Here is a 21,572-nt window from a genome sequence, read left to right on the forward strand (position 1 = left end):
GCAGCTCAAAGAGGGGGAGCTGGGCAGGGATGGTGGGGCAGCTCTGTTGCTTGCTGCTAATGAGGCCTTGTCAGTGAGAGGGAATTAAAGAAAAATTAAAAAAAAAAGCTTCTACCTATTTAGTAATAAGTAAAACAGAATGAAATAGCCTGAAGCAAGTCTGCTCAGACACCTTTACTTTTTGCAGAGATATGATGTATGATTTAGCCAGCCCTGCTGAAAAGCTGTTCAGTTCTGTGGGGCAAGTGAAGCCTGACCTCAGCCACCAATGACTGAGAGCTATGAACAGGAGAAGATCTAGGACTCACATGGTGACTTCAGCTCAATCAACACAATTCTGCACAATTCTGTCTAAGAAAAATAACTTCTTCCTATATTTGAAAGGGGTATCTGGGCTGGCACCAGGCTGTAGCAAATATACTTTTCTTTTAGGGGCTCTACTCTATTTTGCACTAAAATCTCTTGGACAAAACAAAGCACTAAGAATCAGACTAATGACTCAAACCTGGGTGACCTGTCTCCTCTGAGACCCCAAGCCATCAAGAGTTAATCCTTCGCATTGCCATTCTTCCTGAACTGGGAACTCTGCTCCAACAAGAGGGAGAGTGTGTGCCTCTTCTTGATAGTTGTCACCCCAACTTGTGGCTGGGTGCTTCCTGTAAGTTGGGCTGTGTTGGTTGGGCCTCTCTTGTGTTCAGCCTTGCTGTGTCCAAATGCAAGTAAGGCAGCTTCTGTCAGCCGGTTGTTTCTGGTGTAGGTGATGTGCTCCAGGTTGGCTACTTGCTGCCTGGTTTCTACTTCTGGCAAGTCTAAACAAGGTATATGTACCTGTCTATTCAGCCTGAATCAGAGTCAATGTAGGTATGGGATTTCAGATCAAGGTTACCTGTTTTACGTGTTAACATCCTGATAGTTGGCTCTTGATCCTAAACAATGTGCAGGAAGGAATTCAAGACAATCGTTGCGTCTGAAGCTGCTTTAACATAATATGGTCCTGTAGTTTGGTGTGAGAGGAAGTACTGGAAGTGATTGTGAAATCTGAACTTCAGAGCGAGCAGGTTTCAGTAACGTAGGGTTAATCAAGAAAACTCCTGAAGGAGAAATATAAAAAGTATCTATAAAGATAACATAGATTGAAGTGAAGAATGGATAATAGAATCTGGAGGGCATATATGTTGCTGAAGAAAATGATATTGGGCAGGAAAAGAGTAAACCAGTACAACTGAATGGCAGCTTTGAGAGGTTTGTTGGGTTTTCTCTCTCTCTTTTTTTTTTTTTTTAATCTAAAGGAAATCATTCCCAACTTTAAGCTTTCCTATACAATGGTGCATTAATTAGTGTAAGGGCTCAATGTGAGAGGGAATTAAAAGGAAATGTAGTAGACTGCAAGTATCTAGAGGGATAAAATAAAAATGCTTTAGGTTTATTCATATTCTGTCAAATGATAACTGGTAGTTCAGAAAGTGGACCACTAAAGATTAAAGCTAGAAATTAAAGATGATAAAACATTACGGAGAATCTAAATGATTTCCTTGCATCAGTCTTCAGCACTGAGAGTATTAGAGCCGTACCTACTGGGACTTGTTCTTTTCTAGTAATCAAGATGTGCCAGAAGAAGAGCTGGAACAAATCAATAACTTAAAAATCAGTAAGTCACCAGCTCCAGATGATACTTTAAAGAGTTCTGGAGGAACTTGGTATGAGATAGCTGAACTGCAGCAAAAATGCGCTTTCCATAATTTTCAATAGCTATTCTGTTGGAGAAATGGAGAAACAACAATTACACCTGTAATTTAAAAACAGGATTGTGATGGTCTGTGGAAGCATACCGTTTACCAAGCCATACATTTATGCTTTATAAGCTGTTTGGAAAGGGAACCGAACATGTCAGGATCTAAAGGGTAAGACTTTTGCGTCTTACAATTAGTCCTCACCTTTGTTGTTATTCCAGCTGAGCTAATTGAGTTATGGACAAGAAGAGGCAATTACTCTAATTTAGCTAAACATCAAAGTACCTTTGACCTGTGTAGGATATTGTAAATCAAAGAGAGGGGAGCTTATTGCATAGATCTTGGCTTATGGGACCAGGCTAGGCTGAATGTTCACAAAGGCCTGACTATCCTTGTCACTTCCATGCTGCATTGGACCTGTGGCTTTACTTCTCTGGGATGGTGTGATCCCACTCAGGTGACACTAAGACCCACTTCCAGATGCCCAGAGAAGTGAGAAACTAAGAATGGGAGGGTTATCAATTTCAAGCCTCCGAGACAGATGCAGGAATTCTGCTAATCTAAGTTGGGGTAGGGGTCAGAAAAGGTGAATATTGGTAAGAAAGCTGACATGCAGAGGTTCTTCTGAGGAACTGAAAAGGAATTGAGATCCAAATGGGGAATTGTTAAGTCAGTGGAAAGAAAGGCTCTTTTTACAGCATAGAAATGTGCTGCTGCTTTAGGATGATGTGGAATGATTTTTTTTTTTTTTTTTTTTTTTCCAAACTATTGGAAGAAATCACTGCAGTTTTTCACAACTTCAGCCAGTGTGGGTGTAGCTTTTAGTAAATCTCAGGACTACTACTTTCTTATTTCTGCTACTTATTCTTTTGTTTTTGCCTTTGCAAATCCTCCTACTGTTTCTTCTCATTTCTATTTCCATGTATTCTAAGATCTCCCTTCCCTCTCTCTCAGATGTGTGAGGATGCTGCTCCTCACATCACTGCCAGCCAGCTCACAGCTGTATTGACTCTGGTGCAGAGCCACTCAATTAGGCCAGCACTGCTAATTAGAAAGCATAGGATGCAATGTCTTGGTTTAGAAATCTGTATGTCTCAATATGCATTGTACTCTGCTGATTGGGAAATGCTGATTTATAGCAATGTTAAGAGATGCAATCTAAAAAACACAAACAGATTTACAGGCTTCTGAAATAGCCCTGCTGCCTTTTTCTGCACTGTTCTGTACAATTATTCTCACATCAGTAGGTTCTAGTCTCAGCGTTTCTAGTGTTTCACTGGGCATTTTGTAGGGAGCAGTGTCAACCACAAGATGCCGGGAGAAGTGCTATATTATGGATGATAAATGAGAATGTAGATTTTTAAGAAATCTGTTTCACAATTGCATTTAAATTTTCTGTGCAGTCATAGAAAGGAGGAAATGATGGTGTGCATGTGTCCGGAGCACCTTTCAAATCAGCTGATTTAGATGCTAACTTGGTCTGCCCTGTGCTGCCATGGCTAGAGCTGCCTGATTCTGATACTCTGCTTCCTGAATCCCCAGGGTCCGGCTGCTCAGCTGTCTCAGAGGTCCTTCATGGGAAAGGTCTCCCTTCCATGAGCACAGTAGTTGTGGCTTATATTGTAGGACGAGGGGAAATGGTTTTAAGTTGAGGGAGGGGAGATTCAGGTTGGACGTCGGGGAAGTTCTTTACAGAGAGAGTGGTGAGGTACTGGAACAGGCAGCCCAGAGAGGTTGTGGATGCCCTGACCCTGGAGGTGTTCAAGGCCAGACTGGATGGGGCCCTGGGCAGCCTGGTCTAGCATTAAATGGGGAGGTTGGTGGCCCTGCATGTGGCAGGGGATTGGAGATTCATGATCCTTGAGGTCCCTTCCAACCCTGGCCGTTCTGTGATATTGTCACAGTAATTCAGCAGCTTGGAATGACAATTTGGAAAGGTGTAGACTTGTGAGTGTTCTCCAGATTCAAATGGAGGCAAATTGCTAATCCTTCAGGCTTGTTAGGTTTGTGTCCCACCTTCCCATTTATGAAAGCACCTGGTAACTGTGTTTGTTGTGAGTGCAACAGAACTAAGACCTTATAGATATTATGAATCACGTGTACATAAATACCTCCATCAGATGCTTCTCTAGAGCTTGTTTCCATGCCTGAGACTCAGACCAACACAAGGTGATTGTGTTTCCTCTGCATCAGCAAAACAGCAGGCAGCTCTGACATCTCTTCCCACATCCAAAGCTCCTCTGAGCTGGGTAAAGCAATAAAGCATTGGAACTGTTGTTGATTGAGCAATTATCAATTTCTCAAAGCTGCTTTACTCATTTTTACTCATGGAAAACCTTCCTTCTTAATAGGAAGGCCTTGGAGTGGGGAGTAGTGATTATAAGCACAGGTTTGAGGAGGCCTTTGTTTTTGTTAGATTATCAATAACATCAGCTGAACTCCCTTAGACATCTTAAGTTGTAAATGTTTGGCTTGGTTCCTGCTGGCAGAAGAACTGTTTTGTGATCATATTTGTCCAAACAAGGCAAATGGTATCCATACAGTTGGTGGTTTTCTGACCTCTCAATACCCACAGTTGAAGGCTGGGATTCTGAGCTTGTGGTCAAATTACATTTTTGTTTTGCTTTACCTTCCAAAAACTGTAAGAGTGAAATGTCAGGTCTGAGAGAAACAGTTCTGGTCATTTATTCTAGTTTTTCTACTTGGTGATGCCAAAGTTGAAGGTAGACTACAGTCAATTATTTGTTGTTTGTTTTTTTTTTTTTTCCCAAGAGTTGCATTATTTTGCATGGTCAGTCTGAATTTCCAGAGTTGCTGATTTCAGCTGGAACTGTATGTGCTTGGTTGATTTAAAAATCAGACCTAGGGTTTCTAAAGCCAGGCAAAGAGCCACAATGGCTTAGACAGTAATTCTGGCACTGATGGAATGGCTGTTCTTCCTTTTACAGGGATCCTCTCATTTCAATGGCTTTAAGGATTAAAAATACTAGAACTTTGCTGTTTAAAATCCTTTCCAATTTGAAGCAAGCTAAACTCCATCAAGAAGTGCCCAAGATCAACATGAAACACTACAGCTCCCAAATAGAATGTCCAGCAGGCATCTCAGCTCCTCTATGCAGATCATTATTTGACACTTTTTTTTTTTTTTGTGAAGATCATAAACAATGCATGATGGAGTGCTGAAACATCCTATGTAAGGAGAAGTGGGAACTAATATTCTGAGTGTGTGGCAGGAACTTACTAATTTGAGTATTACTAAGAAGGCAAATCCTCATTTCATGGTGTCAGTAGTTGGGTTAATGCTATAATCTGTTCACTGTCACTTTCTCATTTGCCATCTTGTGTTTTCAGTCTGGATATCTCCACTTAGATCTTCTGAAAACATGTTTACCTTGTTTTGGTATGCAAAGCAGTTCTAGCAAGTCGTGGAGACTTTTGGGGACTTACTTGACTTTGAATTCAAATCCTGGAGGATGGAGATATAGAACTATAATTGGTTTCTCAGTGTTGATTTTCTCCTCCTATTAGTTGACTTGCTGCTCAGTGATTCACTCAGTTAACTTTAGATTGGCTCAAGAGATTGAAAAGCCCTTTCATGCGCTCATATTTTAAATGTCTCCTTCTATTCTTTTACAAGCAGACAATTGAATGATAATGACTTTGAATCCAAAGCACTATTTGCTTTACCATAGCAAAATGTAACTGAAACCATCCGAAGTTTTGAGTAGTTGTTAAGAAAATGATCTACTGTTTTTCAAACTATGCTGCTGCTTTGGATGATACGCCTCACTGCAGATAAACAAATATGTATTACTTTTATTACCATAATAATACAAGTCTGTGTGCTTTGAAATTCGGATGTGCTTCCTTTTTTCCTGATTGTAATTAGGGCAGCAAGTAGTTCAGAAGGAGACACCTTTTACAGCAGCTCATGCTGGGGCTCTGGTCATGATGTTAAGCAAGAATCAAAGAGACCCTATAGGCTTTTACAGGTTCTACAGGTGATACAACTTTGAGCTCCAAGACTCAGACTCTGTTTTCTGATAAATCAATGGACTAATACCGCTTAACTGAGTAGGATTTGTCCTTGACCCTGTTTTGTCCACTGAGCAGTTGTTAGGAGTGACCAGTGATATCTGACTTGCTTCTGCTGTCTCTGCGTCCTCCTTGGGAAAGCAGTCTGTTTTTGGAGGAATTAGTTTTGTTGTTGAACTTCTACATTGCAACTGGCAATGGTTCTCTGGGTGATGACTCTAATGTGAGAGCTGAGCAAATGTTTATTTGTATGGAGATGTCTATGTGGAAAACAGCTGTCTGTGCTTTGATTATAGTCACTTATGATTGATCTGTGCATCTGTTGGTGTCCAAAGAGGTATGCAGGCATGAGGGCTCAGTTCAGTTACTTAAGCATAGCTGATAGGTGCTGTTTGGGATACCTTGGAGTAAATAAGATGCCCATAGTGTTGCAGGTTTGGCACAGGACTTCTGTTGTCAATCAAGCCCAGGTTGACTGGGCCAAGAAGACTTTCTGTCTTCTTGACAGAAAGTTGAATTGCTCTCAATTGCCTGTATGCTGTATTAGTAAAATCTTTCAGCAGTGGGAATCTGGACTCATCACTCATTTGTAGACAACTGGATGAAGACATCTTCACCTACAAATGAATCCAGTCTGTTATGGCTAAATATACAGATATAGCTCCTGGAGATAGCCTAAAGATAAATATCCAGGTAAGGAGCTTCAGAGGGCAATGTATTTGGACTATTTTTTTAACACCTGTTATAGGATGAAATGGATTGTCTTTGGAAAGTGCCTTTCATCAAACTGGCTACAAAAAAACTAATCATATTAGCTGTTTAAATTTCAGGTGGCTAAAAGGAAGAGTAGTACCCCTTCTTTTGTTCAAATGTAATCCTTTTAACTCCACTGACCCAGAAATGGCTTTCTTTAGAAAAAGGCTGCAGAGACTGTGTGGGAGACTCATTAATAATATTCTGAACCCCAAGGAGAGTCTTAAGTATTTCTAACTTTGCAAACTTAATTTGACTTAAAGTTGGTTGGAACCAAGTTAAGCATTTAATAAAGGCTTACTGTTTTTCCTTCTCCAGATAAAATATCAAAACCTTACAGCACACATACACACAAGAAAAATCTATGGATATGAGAATACTCCTTTGTTCTAATCCTCTGGACAATTCCAGTCTTTGCAGATCTGGGTAGCAGTATCTCTTCCTCTTGCCTTCCTTCCTTCCAAAAAATAAAAATCCCACTAAGGTTGGTTTGGGAGATGTACAAACCATGAGGGCTGCTGTGGGATTGACTGGGGAAATTTAGTGTGGGAGTAATGATGTTTTCAAATTAAGGCTGTCTGACCCAATCCTCTTTATAGACTTATCTCATTTAGAAGCTTAAGTGAATCGTATGGTCAAACTTTTGAAAAAAGTTGAGAAGGGAAAAACTAGGACGACTGAAAAAGTGCAAGAAAAATAAATGTCTGAAAAGTGCCACATCTACAACGTAAATTCACAATTCACTGATTGCTCTGGGGACATGGGGAAGTTACAGCAGCAAATACATTAATACTTGGTGTCTGTGAACTGAGTTAACTCCAGTGGGATTAATTTTGCTTGTACTAATGAGAATCCAGTTCTCACTAGTGTGGGATGATGGCTCTTCTGAGATAGTGATGGTGTCAACTTGATACTTCATTAAACAATATTATTTTCCTTCAGTAATCAGAATATAACCTTTTTCAGGTGCTTTGATTAGTTTAGCTTTTTTGTCTGTGTATAGACCATAAGAATGCCCAGAATTCAAACTGATCCAAATAATTTATTCCTGATTTACATATACATAGGAAAATGTGCATTTATTTATCAAGTAGCATGGATAGATCTATTGGGATGAATGAGCCAAGCAGATCCCGGCAGCCAGAAGTTTCTTGATCATCACTATTGTGCACTTAGATCCATGCAGTGGGACATGTATGTCTGTACAGACTTCTAGGAAAACTGAGCAACATACTGCTACTAACTTGACGTTTGTATTCCAGTTATGCCTTGCTTATAAAGGCCCTAACTGATCTTACAGATTGTAATGAAATGATCACCATGACAACATGATGCCAGCAACAATGCCAGGCTCTTGAAGCCCATCTCTGGTAGAGGATTCCTACTGCAGCTCTCCAGCAAAATCAAGAACTGAGTCCAGATTCCTTGGTTACAATTCTATGCTAGAAAGACAAGGCTGTCTGCAATAATTCTGCATGTGCATGGAACTAGATAGTCATCAGGGCAGGTTTTCCCCTACGCTTTCATTGTAGTCAGTGCTGTCCCCTAAAACTATTGCCAACGCTTGTTCTGTGCAAATACTGTTCTGCCATCACTCCCTGTTTCTGTGGAGATCTGCCAAGTTGTTGAAAATGAGTTCACAATAGTTAGTGAGGGCACCAACTACAAGGACCCTATTGTTTGTGCCATCATCGCTCCCACTGGTTGCTTTCCTGATGGGCTTTGATATTCTTTGCAGTCTTGCTGACCTTCCTCTGGACTCATTGTACAGCTATGCCAAGCAAATTTTTTAATATTCTCTTGAATGTTAAATTTTCTGCTGTTTAATTCCAATCTCCTGCAGGAAGGTGACCTTAATTTTACTTTTTTCCTTCTTTGAGTGTTATTAGATGTAAGTAAGCATGTCAGTCCTATCAGTTATTTAACCTTTCATTTAGTTCTCTACAGATTTTTAAGGTGCCTTCCCTCCTTTGTCCAATCTTCTTGATATTAATTCTTCAGTGTACTGTGACACAAACATGTTACATTAAATTACAATAATGAGTTGAACGGTGTTCCCATGGCAGTAGGATTTAGAACAAGTTCTGCATCTGGAAAAAAAGCCCAACAGATTAAAGCATTGATGTTTGTCTTAAAACATGTTTAATTACTGCAGGTACTTTCAATTTTCAAAGTTTTATTTCACTTCTTCAGATGATTAGGGTCCATGCTGCCTTTGCCTGTGGGCTGTGATGTCATTGTCTGCAGTGTGTGACAAGCCTGGGGCAGAGAAGATGTATTCTAGGGCATGGACTGTGCTGGTCTTATCTTGTCTGCAGGAACACGTCCCATCCTGAAGAAGCTGATTAAAGTAAGCAGAGGGATGATGACACTGATACTTTAGCTTCTTTAGGAAGCAAGAAGAGAAAATCTATAAAATTTTCAGTTGCACTGTGCAACCTGATCACATCTTGAAATTTCTGACGAATCCATTCTGGTGGTTTTCCTTTCTGACCCTCCATGTTTGTGCTGTCCTCAGCTCAGCCCTCAGTGCATTTTCTTGGTTTTTAAACAAGTACTAATATCTCTTGCAGATTTCCATAGGAAGAATTAGATGGAAGATGCCCAGAAAAAAGCACCCCCACTTTCATTGTTTCTTGCAATTCTTAGAGTTGACTTTACCTCCCTCTTCCAGGTGCTGCCACACCATTCAGGCATTAGCACAAAGTTTGGACAGCCTCATCCATCAGGTGTGGGTTCCTCATGAGTGATGCTGGCTGGGGGGGAGGTTTCCCTCTTTTGAGGCTGATGGGAAGAGCAACTGATGCTCACAGTGGAATTGAAAGAAAATCATGGTCCTGTGTACACAGAGGATGGCTAGCTCTGTCACTAAAAACATAATCCTTCTTTTGGAACAATGCTTCTGACAAGTGAACTCATCTTCATTATTAGTTTGGGTCATGACAGAAAAATAAACTCTCCTATCCAGAAGATACTGCTTGTCCTTCGCTTATGTAAGTTAGGGAGGGCTGTGCCTCTGGGCTCTCACTGAACATTGAAAGTATTCTCTTTTCTGTACTTTTCCAGCTCATTTGATAGAGGTATTTTGGTAGATTTAAAAAAAAAAAAAAAAAAAAAAAAAAAAAAAAAACCCAAAACTTTTATTTAACAAAAAAGTCTTAATTACACAAATGCTTGGTGTGGACAGGAAGGCTCATGTCAAAAGGTTTAAGCCTTGGGTTCAATTTGGATGAATGCCTGAAATTTAGTTCTGAACTAGTGGCAGCCTTTGAATTTGTAAATATTAATGTCCATCTGAGATTCCAGTCCGAAGAAAAAGTAAGATTTTATTCCGTTCAGGTTTCTGATTCTCTGCTTGTCACTGTAGCAAATGAGCCCTCTCCAGGCAAGCAGTGAGTGGCCTGACTAACAATCAAGTAGCATTTATCCTTTCTTCCCACTGGTTTTGGGGAGAATAGCAAACGTCTATCCATTCAGGTCAATGACTTTAAAAGACATTAGGTATTTTTGAGGACATCTGTGAAATTCCAGCTTATCTTTAGGATTTGCATGCTGCTGGGATGCCTGTTAATGAAATGCAACGTGCAATTTCAGTATCCATTCACTTCCCTAAGGCAGAGGGGAATGTCCAGCTATATCAAAGCATTTATCCAAAGCCAATGACTAGGATTCAAAGTTCTCAGATCAGATGAACTAGTCTGAAAACAGCTGAAGACGTGACATCAGCACTGGAATGATACATTTGTTATGACAAAATTATGGGAAAGCTAATGTATTTTAGAATTCAGAACTTGTTTTCTTTCCATCTCAGTACAAAAACATTATATGTTTTATCATTTCTGAATCCTAAGCGTAACACTGGATTTCAGGCTGCATGAGTGATAATGCCTGGAAACTCAAAGGGGATCTTTTGCGTGAATATTTGTTAGGATTCTAGGTAGAGGTATCTGTGCCATGTGCTGCTTAAACAGGTATGTCCTTTCCATCTGCTGCTCACTGTATGCACGTTAATGTGTATTTGCCAATTGCTATTTGCCAACTCATATAAAAATATGCTGAAGTCTCTTGGTAGTAGGCTGTCATTGTGGATTTGGGAATTTTCAACTTGTGTTAAGGCTGAAAATCCCACCAGGACAGGGTGTTTGGTGCTAGTTTGAGATTCCTGTTTCCAATCTCATGAAAGTCAAGGGAGATAAAATGTTACCTGATTCCTTTATGCATTTGGCTTGGGCCTGAGTAAAGGATTGGCTGGCATTCAGCAGTATTTTATGCTGAAGGAACTCTAGTTTTCTATTCAAAAAGGTGAGCAGAATTAGGAGCTGCTTCTTCACCACCTAGGATTGAATACTATTGGTATTTTATACTGTGTTCAATATCAGATAATTGCTAAAGTGCACTAAACTACTGTCTCAATGTATCCACAAGCAATTAACAGTATTGATCACCCTACATTGACCTTGTGAGCAAATAACTGCTTTTTTCTCTTTCCCTTGATGAATTGTGCTTTCTAAATGCCAACATATATAGTTTTGTCAAGTTGTCAATTTGCAGGGGCTACAGGCACTGAAATTTACCCTAGTGCTTGCTGGTACGGCTACTTTTTAGGATCAATAGAAATATTTGTACCCATGCTGAGGAATAAAATGTCCTTTTTAATGAAGTTTGATGCAGGGGAAGCTTTTGAAACACTTTGAAATCTGCATAGATTTCTGTACCACTCTTGGGAGGTAGGAGGGATCCAAAAGTCACCTTATAGAGTTAAAATGGGCCAGAGCCATCTTGCTCAAGTGTGACGTTAAACTTACTTTTAAACTGGGACTTATTTTCTTCATCTAATAATTACATTTTTGCCAGTCTTCTCAATCTTATCAAAAACCTTGGATAGGACACCAAATAGACAGATAATTGGAACAACTATCTTCTCATCCAGGGGGAATGTTGAGGCCTTCTTGCTGTAGGTATTCTAGACAGTACTGTACTTCAAAATGAAATAATTTAGTTCTTGTTACCTTTTATTTGTAGTCTGCCCTGTTTACCTAATCCTCATCTTGTTAACATTATCTTCATAATGAATAAACAATGATGTTCTAGTTTTGTATGACATTTTTCTCTTAAATTTCTGTGGCACTATGTATCTGTATGCTCATGTGCAACCTTCTACAATGAAATTATCTGTTGATATCCCTGCCGGAATAATCACAATGACTGCAGAGGTGGGAAACACATTATTTGCTGAATTTTCTCCTGTCAAAATCTCTGAAATGTTCTCTGCAGCAGAGAATAAAAAAAATAATCTGAAACGTCTTGGAGTGGCACTGCCAGCCTAGTGACTAGCATCACTACAAAAAGCGTTGCAGAGCTGCATTATCTAAAAGACAAAGAGTAAGGGAGTTTTGGGGAAGAAATACCTCTTCAGTTTTCTTACATCAGCATTGAAGTCCATTGGCAGAGCAGTATGTGGGGAAAAACTTGTTGATAATTTCACTGCTCTCTTCATACAGGAAATGGGGCGTATTGTTGTGTGATAACAACCACCAGCACTGCTCTCCATCACTGACTTGACGCCCCCATAAATGCTTGTATCCAGGCTCCTCCCCTTGGACAACTGGCATCATCTTAAGACTTCTTATCTTTGTAAAAAGCATCTTGACAAACCATTCAAACACTCTCTTCCCTGCCGTTGTACTTGTTTATTCCAAACTCATTGTGTCTTTAGCTAAAGCAGGTTATTGAAAATCTATTTAAAAAGCAGAGCAGTTTTATACTGAAAGATATCTAGAGGGCAGCAAATCCAGAGGGAAATCTCATCCTTCAGTGCAAACAAAACCTCTTCTATTTTATTTCTGGAAAAAATCAAGCACAGTTATGTAAAACCTTTTATTTCTCTACACAAAGCAGCGATGGTAAGATATCTCTATAAGGCTGAGCTATGAACATACCTAGGAGTAAACTTGTAAGGTGATTAATGGTTACTGTGGTGGGCAAGGATTCTGAAGTTCAGGTATGAGTTATTAAGAAATTGCTCTGCCATCTAAAATCGCATCTGAAAGCAAATGTATTTTTAGCATAGCACTGTGTGGTGTGGAATGTTACTGAGTTATTTGTTCATAATCATAGTGATTGTGGAGGATATATTTAATAGTAATTTGATATTTAATTCAATACTAGACTGTGCTTCTGGTTGCAGTTCTGTTATTTGTGTTTTGTTCAAGTTGTATCTGGCTAAACTGTAGCTGGCATTCATTAACTATTAGCAATTAAGTCAAGCCGTCAGTCCATCTTGCCTTTATCTGTGGCACTCTTCAGCATGTTTTGAAACGCTTTAAGAAGCATTTATATGACTACACTTACTGAGTTCCATCGCCAACATTTAGTGCACGTAGTAACAGAGCTGTTAGAAAGTCTTTCTTGCTTTCCTTGTGTCTTGTGTTTGGTTTGTATTTAGTTGCAAATCACAGAACGGGTTGCACTGTAAGGGAACGCTGTCCAGTTCCAATCCCCCTACTGTGATCACATTTGCCACCCACAGGTGCCCAAGGCCCTATTCAACCTGGGATGGGGCTCTCATGGCTTCTCTGGGCTGCCTGTGCCAGGGCCCCACCGCTCTCACACAGTAGATAACCAGAAGAAATTCTTTGCTATCTCCTCTCTGCTAGTCTTAAACTGTTACTGTCTTGTCATATCTCCATATGCTCCTTATCTCTCCTGTTGTTCCCTTTTGGATACTGGAAGGCAGCAGTGAAGTCTCCTTGGACCCCTCTCTTCTGCAGGTGAAACAATCTTAACTATGTGTCAACAATTTACGGGCTGGTTTGGCCCAGTTCCATTACCAGTGGGGATGAGGGATTTTGCAGAATCTGTGCCTCCAGAAAAAGGGAACTGGGGACCCCAAAATAATTAAAAACAGCAGCACCAATCTGAGGAGAAACAAACTAATTTACTAAATATAGCATTGGAATGCAAAATAACACACTATAATACAATATAATCAGAATTGAAGTTAATAAAAAAAATATAACGAGAGAGAGAATGTTCAAAAGGTGGATAGGCTTCACCACAAAGCTGAGGTGAAATGTGCAGTTCAGTTGAGCAGCAGGGAGAAGGGAGGAGAGCTGATGACAAGCAGATGAGAAAGAGCCCATCAGGTGACCTTGCCAGGATGTACATCTCCTCTCTGTGACTGCAAGGTCCCCAGGGGGAATGTAGTTCTTCTCTTCTGGGCAGGTACCCAGGACTTGAGCATTAACAGTTAAACTCTCAGTGCCCCACATGATGTTATAATGTGGAATACTGAAAACCAAAAATCACAAAACCATGACTCTATGTCTTCATAGGAGAACAATCATGAAGTTATTAGAATGCTTAAACAAGACTTTAAAATATCCATGCAACTGACTTTGGTTCTTATCGTGTGCAGATTTTCACTTTAATTGTGGTTGGCAAATTGGCATTTACACATTGAGAGGTCCAAGCAGAGGGCAACGTTGTGTTGATGCTGACAGTAACCAGAAGGAAAACCAGATGAGTTCCTCCAAACACACTTGTAAATGCTTGTGCCTGGGCAGGAAAGCCTCACAGACTACCTGAGCTTTGTTCCCTCATATATCTGCGTTATCTCAAGCTGGTTGAAGTGGGAGGGAGACCTCTGGAGGTCACCCAGTCCAACCTCCATGCTTAGGGAGATCTACTAGAGCACATTGCCCAGAACTGTGTCCAGATGGTTTTAGAGTACCTGCAGGGAAGGAGACTCCACAACCTCTCTGGGCAACCTGTAAACAGTTCTTTCTTACTCCTCCAGCCAATTTTTTTTCCCCTCAATTTGAGAGTGGAATTGTCTGGGTTGTGAGCACAGAGATTGCTCCAGGTCTAAGGGACCCAGAGAAGCACTGCAGAGCTGTGAAGCCCTGTTTGTGTTCCAGGATGCTGGAAGGCCTTGGGGAACTCTCCCTTGCCTTGGTTTCTGAAGCTACAAAACGGGGTTGGTGAACTGTATCTGATGTGTGCTTTTACATTTCATCTACTGATGAAAAATGTGATATGAGATCTGTGGGGAATCATTATTACCAAGGGGAAATAAATTTGCATTGAAATAGGATGGAATGCATGCAAGAGAAAGGAGGACTGGGTCTGCATAATGAGATTTTAGCTGGAAACTGTGACTGAAATGGGAAGCATTTGGGGGTACTCTGTAAGCATCTGTGGCAAAGGCTACACCAGAGCACAGGTAATTTCCTTCTAATTGTGTTTCTTTTGATGTGCAAACTCCTCTTCCTGTTTTATCCACCTGGTGATTTTTGCACAGTTAGCATTATGATACACTGAAAATTATTTTTGTCACTGAAGTAGTTGTTACTGAATGTGCAAAAAGCAGTAACTTCCTTAACGATTTCTATCTCTGAATGTCCAGATTTTTCTTCAGAAAGAGGATGTTCCCTTTCTTCCTTTAGCTTTACTACGGTTTTCCTTCTGTATCAGAAATCTGTTCACACTGTGACTGCTCAGTGATTTTCCAGTGTGGCTGCAGGGAGAGAAGTGCTGGTTCAGAACGAAGCACTGCGGGAACTGACTGTCCTGCCACTATCTAATGATTATAGAAGGACTTTCTAATTTCTTTTTTTCCTTCTTGGAAGAGAGAAATCTGGAATCAGAACAGCATTTCTGTGCCTAAGACATGCTACATGTGATGCAGGTGCTGACTCAAGTCCCTGTAGTCAGGAGGCTTTCAGGGTGCACCAGTCAGGGTGATAAAAGGCCTGTGTGCCTCCCACCCACAGGTACATCTGCACCCAGGGAGGTTTTTCTGTTCTGGGCTCCCATTATGTTTGCTTGAAAACCTTGCAGTGCTTTGGGCTTCATAGATTAAATATAAGCACCATTTGCAACTGCTTAAATCTGAACTGAACTTGAAATTTATGTTCAGTCCAGTAATGACTGTAGCTGCTGTTAAATTGCTCCATTAACTATAAAGCAAAGTTTAAACTACTGCGTTTCACTTTCATGAAGTGCTTCTAAGCACTAGTAATGTTCCCTTCATCGAGTTCCTGCAACTTTATAGGAAGCTGAAAGCTTTATCCTGAAAAGAAGGAAAGATCTTAAAATTAAAGCCCCTGTGAAACCAATGAAAAGATGAGGTGGAGAGAGAGAGAAGAAAGGATTAATATTACTAGGAGGAGTTGGAAGGAAATGGAGCATCTTGCTACTTTGCCTTTTCCAAATACCTGGTGTGTTCAAAGAGGTCTACTAAGCTGATTGCCTCAAGCACTCATGGAAAAGAGAGCAAGTGCAATTCCAAAAGGCAACTGCTGCTTTGTTCTGATAAAATTTTTCAGTTTATAGTGTGGAGTTAATTACCTGTTTTTTTTCTCCCTTTTTTTCTTGTAATATTTCTTCAAGTGGGTTTGTTATCTTTCAGGGTGGTTGCTCCATCCATACAGCAATTGCCAGATGATTACCTCTTTAATGTTTTCACCGAGTACTTTGCTGGTTAACCTCCTTAACTGGAGAGCTGCTTATTGATATTTATGTCTTGTCAGCACAGAGGTTCATTAAGCATTGGTAAATGACATGTTTTCATATCTGCTGACACTAGAAATGCAATATGATCAATTGCAAATTGACTTTAGTGCAGTAATAGAGTGCATTTTCCACACTTCAGTGGATCATTCATATAAGCAGAGCTAGAATTGTTATGGCTGTTTATGTCTGCCTAATATCCCAGTATAAATTCTTCCAAGCCAAGGAATTCTCAATGCAAGCAAGGCACATATCTCAGGTCAGCTCCTGATTAGCAGTTTTTAAATGTCAGGAGGGGGGAAGGTGGCAAAAAGGCCCTGGTTGCCAGACTTCTACAAGGAGGAGTCTTTTGCGGGTGGCTGCTTGGCTTCTCTCCCTGACATGGCATCTCTCTGGGTCTCTCTTCACCTCCCTTTTTCCACCCGGCCTTTCTCCACCAGGAATGCAGCACAATTGTGCCTACAACTTAGGCTGGGAGTAGTGAGCTCCAACTCCTGTACCAAAGGCCAGCAAAACAGTGACTGTGTCCCCAAAGGGTGCTTTGTGGTTGCGGGTAAGAGTTTTGTTGAATGTCCTGACTTTGAGTAAAAGCCCTCATCAGAAAATACCACGGGGTTCCAATTTAACAGAGCACTATAAAAAGAAAGGTGTGAATGCAGAAAGTAGCCTGGTAACATTCAGTGTTGATTTCCTGTCATCCATAGAGGTAGATCTATTAATTTTTAAATTTTGTGCTACAAATTGTGGCATGTCTGAGATTTCTCACCTGGAACAGACTAAAAGCAGAGAGGATTGACATGCATTAAGTTCATTTTCTGGTGTACTGAGGGAGAAAGTTAATGGTTTGTGTTAGTCTTTTCTTCGAAAGAAAGTAAGAGCTTTCCATTGTTTTAACAGAGAAGATTAGGTTATCAAAAGAGTATACAAAACCTGAAACTTCTTAATGTTCACCTAAAGCAACCTGACTCTTAACTTCAGCTTAGCTTCTGATGGAATACCTGGAATTTACTCTGTATTTTATGCTGCATGTCACTTTTTTTCTATGAAAATGAGCAGATTGCCTCTTCTGTACAGAGAAGTACGAGCTTCTGATCTAACCTGTTTTGTTGGTGATCTGAAGAAATCTGAGAACTGTAGTCTTCTTGACTATAATCACTCTTACTGAATGTACGGAATGTTCTCTTATTTGCAATTTATCTGCTGCATGTACCTGCCTGCTCTCTGCGGGTCAAACCCTGTGAAATAGCATTGTTTCAGCACTGTGAAGAACAGAATGGTAAATTAATATTATAGCTCCATAATGAAATAGTTCTCACGTAAGATTCCAATATCTGTATTTTACAGTGATGCAATAGTATTGATTTATCATTGATATCCATAATGCTGAACGAATAGTGATGGACTTCCTAGGAGTGGAGTGATGGGGCTCGTGCTGAAGCACAGAGTCAGACAGCTGAAGGCAAATACCATCTCAAGTTTAAGATTATTAGGTTTAGCAGGTGGCAGAGACAGTGATTTCAGTGTGAGTCATAAACACACTGAATATTCCTGCACCTTGCTTGCCTCTTCATTTTTATTTTTTTTTTAGCTCAGTGGAAGGCTAAATCCTGCCCTGTGGCAAGCTAAAGTGCTCTGACAGCATGGTTTGTGGTCTGTTCATCAGCTTGGCATTGAAGATGGCACAGGGAGAGCTGCAGCTAGGGCTGGCTGAACAAAGGTCTTTGCTCTGGAGCACCTCTTAACTCAGTGTCTCCCAACTGATTTATTTAACCCAGGATGGTGTAATTCATCAGGATTGTGACTCTCTCCAGTTAGCATTTATGTAAATGGGAGCAAGTTCAAATCAGGTGTGTGGTCAGCATTATCACCAGCAGACCTGTTCTCCAGCATTGCAGCACTGGCACCATCACCAACTTCACTGAGGCTTGCTGTATGCAGCCCTCATTTTTTGAGGCTTCATAGCATTGTTATAAAACATCACACAACAGTGCAATTGATTGTGACTGCTTTTTCCTCAAAGATGTTTCAGTTATACTCTGACAATAGTAAACTTCCTGAATAAAAGACGGAGGGAGAGGTGAGCAGCTTTTCCAATTGGAGTTGGTGGGATCGCTCTGTCAAGGCCAGACGCTCTCAGAGAGACCACAAATTCAGTATCTGCTGTCTCTGGCCATCCGAATAGCAGGGCCCCTGCCAGGCTGTAACATAAGGATGTCCCTTTCCTCCAGCTGCCTCTGAGCAGCCACCCATGTGATGCGGTGTGGAAACAACAGCTAAGGGTGGGAGCCAAAGATGTGTCACATGAACTCCATCCCTGGCTTGGTGTGCGTATTGACAGGATGCTGCCAGTCCCCAGACAGAGTCTGGGTGGGGTAAGACTGCTGCTCCAGACATATGCAGGATGGCTCTGGTCAAGAGGCTGCAGTTCTGTTCATTACAGCTCCTCTGCCTTTATGAACTGAATTTTGAATTTCAAATCTACATATAGCTACCAGGATGGGGGGAAGGGGGTAAGTGACCAGAAATACCAAAATGGCTGTTTTTTCATGAAGTATGGAGTTATTGCCTGTCTAGACTGGAGAAAGTTTTTTGTATTCACACTTTAAAAGTTTTAATTAAGTTAAAGGTTTGCACTCGTGCTGTCTAGCCATTCCCTGGTTAGTTCTATGAAAACATTCGCCTTGACATTTTGACAACTTTTTTTTCCTTTCATTTAATCTCTCATTTAAAATTGTTTTCATTGTCTGTGGTTTAGCAACTCCCTTGGTCTCTTTACACAGGCGAGGCCCTTTGGAGATCAGCAGCTCAGTGTGCCCCGCAGCAGCTCCCGACACCACCTTGAACTCTCAGTCCGAGTTGAGATCTTGCCTTAGATACTGTGCCAACTTGCCACCAGGTTTTGCAGGCAGCAATGCAAAACTTGCCTTCAGACTTCCACAACGTGCTTGTGGGAACATGCTGATGCCTTTCTAGCTTGCAGCTCGAGGCAGCAGGTAGAGGATGTGGAGTCTTCACTGACTGTGGTGCCCAGGGTATGCTGCTCTTGTTGTACCTCTTGCTACATACACGCATGAGCACTTTTCCTCTCCAAAAGATGCTCTCAGCTCCAACACTGGGAGCCCTAGACAGTTTCCTGTGCTGGGACAAAACTGTAGAGCATGAGGATGCTCTGGTCATTCCATGCATTGGCTTGCAGTCTGAGTTTGGTGTCACCATAGAAGAGAAATGCCCCAAATCATTGAATCAGTACAAGACTTAACCTCTCACCTTCAGTTTTCTGAAGGTATTTAGGCAGAAACATTTGCAATTGATTTAGGTTATAAGGATGCAGTCAGTGCTGCAGAAGTTGTGCTGGTACCTTTCCACAGCTCGAAACTCAAATAATTCTTGAAAATCTGAGCCTTTGTGTCTTACCAATCTATTTCGGCTCAAGTGGTTTTCTCTGCAGAGCTTTATTGATTCATCGGAGTGCACAAGGTAGTGAGGCCGGGCATTAGGGTGGCAATGGCAGCACTATGATAGACAAGCAGAGAGAGAAACTGTAAATGTGTTTCCAGGGAGCCATGACTCTGCTGGTGTCTGGAGAAAAAATCCTCACTTCTTTATCCTTCTACAACCTGCCTTAGGACTGCATTATGTCGAAGAATTGCTGTTCCAGTCCTACAGATTGCATGAAACTGGTCTTAGGATTTTTTTTTTTTTTTTTTTTTTTTTTTTTTTTTTGGGGAAGAGGGGAAGTGAAGGGTCGTGTTCTGTGGGAAAGCAGAGAAAAAGCTGCAATGTTCCTACAGACCAGACCCCCACGGGCAATTGCAAGTCTTGTCACTTCTTCCAAGCACTGTCCAGCACATGAAGTGTTGGGTGATGAGAATGAACCACTTGGTTTCAGTTTTGGGAAGTCAGAACGGAAGTGAAGGCTCGCTCCCTCTGGCCAAAGTTGTCTTTCTATCTTAGCATGAACCAGAAACTGAGAACAGTGGTGAAATTTTACAAGTGAAGGCTATCCAAAAATATAAAGGTTCTGCCTCATTTAAGACTGAGGGGAAAAGAAGGTTGGGACTGAATTTTTAATATTGTTTTGGAATCCAGGTCCCTCAGACAGGCAGTGTGCATCCTTGTGAGCATGAAGGAGCACTGGGGACAGTGCGTGACCTGGTGTCGCTGGCTCCCTTCTCTCACTGGTGACAATGTGTTTATAAATGGAACACAGCCCTAGTCCTGGGGTGGGAAAAGGCAGTTGGGGACCTGAGGACCAAACAGGCATCAGTTCTGAAAACTTTTCTCTGAATGGCAAGTGTCTCTATCTCTTTTTATTTTCTGTTTGTATAAGGTGAACTGCTGAGGATTAATCAAATAATAGCAAATATGAGGATCTGGTATAGGAATTAGGACTTAAAGAAATCTGATGAAGCAAGTAGCATATAGGGCTTGCTTGAGATGAGCATGACAAAGAAATTGGAGATTAGGGAGAGACCCTTGGGAATCCTCCAACAGAAGTTCTGCCATTGATTTCTTCTCACACTGAGAAAGAGAAAGCCAGGTCAAGAGACTGACAAGCAGTGTGTGCAGGGAAAAGTAAGTTGCAGTCAGGCTATAATCCCAAATCAAAAAGAGTTCAGAAGAAACAGAAGTGCTTAGGCTTGTTTATTTGTAACTGAATTCCATAAGTATGGACGTTATTCTCTGAGGACACAGCTATATTGATATTTCCAACAGTAAAAGCTAGAAGGAAAACAACAGAAGAGAAGAACAGGTCACACCGAGGTATCAATAAATTATTTGCTTTGCCATGCAAAAGAAGCAAAAAACTGTCCATAAACATCTTGATAAATTCTGCAGCACTCTGAAGCACAGCTCTTTCATTTTCTTTTTTAAATTTCTCTGAATGTTGGTGATAGGGATTTACTGCTACCAGTAGCTGTTTATTAATATTATGGAAATTGAATATTTTCTTGTATTAGTTCTTTTTCTATATTAAACTGCAAAATTTAGCCAGCAAACTTCCCTTTTCAACATATTTTTTTTTCCATTGATAAGAACATTGACCTTATTTTAAAGGACCTGGATTGGCATTTAAGTTTCTGGTATCCAATTCCTGTTCCTGCCACAAAATTCGTATTTGATCTATTTGAATAGACGACTTAATTTGCTGTGCCTTGTCTGTTTGTGAAAGATGACTTTTGGGAACATTGTCTCACAAAATTTAATTGTCTTAATTATTAAAATCCATTTTCTAGTTTTCAGAATGAATGTGTTTGCAGCAGAAGCTGCTGTATAATTCTGTTTTAATAAGAAACACCCTTGTTATGCAGGAAAATGCTTAACCCACTGCTGGTTGTGGAGCAACCTGACTGCGTTACTCCACCCCAGACCCCCAGCCCCTCTGCCTCTTGCAGATGTAAGAATAATGTAGAAGGATTTGGGTTGGATGGGGCATTTAAGATCATACAGTTGCAACCGCCCTGCTATAGGCAGGGGTGCTTCCCTCTACACCAGGCTGCTCAAAGCCTCATTCAGCCTGAGTCTGAGTGCTTCCAGGGA

General features: G+C 40.8%; 1 long non-coding RNA gene across 3 annotated transcripts in view; it reads left to right on the plus strand.

Moving 5' to 3' along the window:
• Nucleotides 1-21,572, plus strand: part of LOC128086166 (uncharacterized) — a 34,769-nt gene that overhangs the window by 3,108 nt on the left and 10,089 nt on the right. The window contains exon 3 of one of the 3 annotated variants that reach the window (XR_008209270.1): nucleotides 4,679-6,976. The exons of the other annotated variants lie outside the window; for them this stretch is intronic. This is a non-coding gene — a long non-coding RNA (uncharacterized LOC128086166). Of the gene's footprint in view, nucleotides 1-4,678; nucleotides 6,977-21,572 lie in introns of those variants that run through there. 3 annotated transcript variants of the gene reach the window in all.

The sequence above is a fragment of the Tympanuchus pallidicinctus genome, unplaced genomic scaffold, assembly GCF_026119805.1.
Source record: "Tympanuchus pallidicinctus isolate F22 unplaced genomic scaffold, pur_lepc_1.0 scaffold3, whole genome shotgun sequence".
In the NCBI taxonomy this organism is placed as follows: Eukaryota; Metazoa; Chordata; class Aves; order Galliformes; family Phasianidae; genus Tympanuchus; species Tympanuchus pallidicinctus.